This window comes from Helianthus annuus, chromosome 11 (assembly GCF_002127325.2).
Source record: "Helianthus annuus cultivar XRQ/B chromosome 11, HanXRQr2.0-SUNRISE, whole genome shotgun sequence".
Lineage (NCBI taxonomy): Eukaryota > Viridiplantae > Streptophyta > Magnoliopsida > Asterales > Asteraceae > Helianthus > Helianthus annuus.
The window spans coordinates 82,169,139-82,171,891 of NC_035443.2; positions in this window are offsets into that span (position 1 = coordinate 82,169,139).

A 2,753-nucleotide genomic window follows, 5' to 3' on the forward strand; every position below is an offset into this window, starting at 1 on the left:
CCTTGAACCTATTGAGCGATGTGGCCTGGGAGCTCATCCCCTTACATGACCCTTGTCATGGAGTTTTTTGCTAGGTTCTTAACCTGATTATAGGATAGAAAGACAAGTTTTAACAAGAACTTATTGTTCATTTAAAGTGTGTAGGTTATAAAGGGAACAAAAACAACACTTTGCTATCTTTTTCTAGCACTCCTTTTTTAGACGTGGAACCTCTTAAGGTTTTTGCCATTCCAATGTCGGGGAAGCCTTTTGCCTTGTGAGTCAGCCAACTTGTAGGATCCTCCTTTGTGAGCTTCAAGGACGGTGTACGACCCTTCCCATTTAGGGCCAAGTTTTCCTTGGCTCTCTTTCTTGCTGGCCTCATTGTTTCGAAGAACGAGATCACCTGGCTTGAATCGTCCGTATTTTAACCGGGCGTTGTAATAAGATTCCATCTTTTGTCTGGATTTCGCTTCCTAGATGGCTGCTTGATCTCGGGCTTCTTCTAGGAGTTCCAAGTTCAACATTGAAAGCCTTCTGGCTGTTTTTACTGAATTTCAGACTACCAACAACGAAGCCGAATATGAAGCACTGCTTGTAGGACTCAAGCTGGCCAAAAAGATGGATGTCAAAAGGCTTCAAGTCTTTACAGACTCTCTACTTGTTTCAAACCAAGTAAACGATAGCTACACAGCCAAAGAACCAAACATGAAGAAGTATCGTGAAAAAGCAAAGGAACTTATGGGTACGTTTGAATCATGTACCATCAAACAAGTCCCAAGATCACAAAACAAGAAAGCTGATGCACTAAGCAAGCTTGCATCACTTACCTTTGCTCATCTCAACAAAAAAGTATTGGTTGAAGTGTTAAAGAAATCATCTATTCAAGAACTCAAAGTACAAGATGTCATTACCGAAGAAGGCCTAAGTTGGATGACCCCTTTGGTCAAATTCCTCACAAATGGTGAACTACCAAATGATCAGGTAGAAGCTGAAAGGGTTTGGATCAAATCAAGACAATACGTGTTGCAAGGAGATATCCTCTACAAAAAAGGATACCTTGCACCGTTGCTTCGATGTGTTGGCCCAGAGCAAAGCCAGTACCTGATCAAGGAAGTTCATGAGGGAATATGCGGGGCTCATTACGACCCAAGATCAGTGGTTTCAAAATTGATAAACCTTGGATATTTTTTGCCCACTATGCATTGAGATGCAACTGAGCAGCTGAAAAAGTGTGAAGCCTGTCAAATACACGCTCCAGTGCCAAAAAGCCCAAAGCATGACTTGGTTCCCATCTCATCTGCTTGGCCATTCCACAAGTGGGGAATGGACATTGTTGGCCCATTTCCTCCGGCAAAAGGAGGAGTCAAGTTCCTTCTAGTGGCCGTAGACTACTTCACCAAATGGCCAGAGTCGAAGCCATTGGCAAAGATAACAGGGAAGCAGGTCATTGACTTCGTATCAGAAAGCATCATCTGTCGGTTTGGGCTGCCAGGAGTGTTGGTCACCGACAATGGAAAACAATTCGCTGAGAAGCCTTTTAGCTCCTGGTGTAAGGAGTTCCGATTAACACAAGTGTTCAGCTCAGTGGCCTACCCACAATCCAACGGCCAGGTTGAAAGAACAAACAGAAGTATCGTAGAAGGCATTAAAACTCGTTTGGGGAAGCATGATAGCAACTGGCTCGAAGAACTCCCTAACGTGTTGTGGGCAATTAGAACTACCGAAAAAACAAGCCACAAGAAAACTCCATACAGTTTGGTGTTTGGATCTGAAGCTTTAATCCCGACGGAGATAGGAGTTACAACAAAAGGACGTTCAACATTGATCTAGAATCGAACAAGCAAGAGACGATGTTGAACTTGGAACTCCTAGAAGAAGCCAGAGATCAAGCAGCCATATAGGAAGCGAAATACAAACAAAAGATGGAATCTTACTACAATGCCCGGGTAAAATACGAACGATTCAAGACTGGTGATCTCGTTCTTCGAAACAATGAGGCCAACAAGAAAGAAAGCCAAGGAAAACTTGGCCCTAAATCGGAAGTGTTGTACACCGTCCTCGAAGCTCATAAAGGAGGATCCTACAAGTTGGCTAGCTCACAGGGCAAAAATCTTCCCCGGCATTAGAATGGCAAAAACCTTAAAAGGTTCCATGTTTAATGAAAAAAGTGTTAGGAAAAGATAGCAACGTGTTGTTTTTGTTCCCTTTGTAACCCACACACTTTGATGAATGAACGATGAAGTTCTTGTTAAAACTTGTCTTTCTATCCTATAATTAGGTTGAGAACCTAGCAAAAAATTCTATGACAAGGGTCATGTAAGGGGATGAGCTCCCAGGCCACATCGCTCAATAGGTTCAAGGGTTGAATGTGTGACAACTCGAGTTTCCGAGATTCCACTTTCGTATTCGCTGCACGTTGACTGCTTAGTTGTCTGTTTATTTTCCTTGTAATTGTACACACTGATTATATGTGGTGATGGTTGATTGATATGTAATATGTTTATATGTTTGATATGAATTATTTGAACTTAAATTACTTAGACCGTGATAAAGCCCGACAAAACAAAGTGTGTTTCGCCATAATTCATACGACGAAACAGAGGTGATTCGCCACGAATCATTCCGACGAAATGCAGGTGATTCGTCACACACACCTCCGACGAAACAGAAGTGTTTCGCCGGCCCACCGATTCATCGAGGCCCAGTTACGGCCCAGTACAGTAGAATGCTTATAAGTTGCACGGAACGGCTTCCTGAGTCACACTTTATCG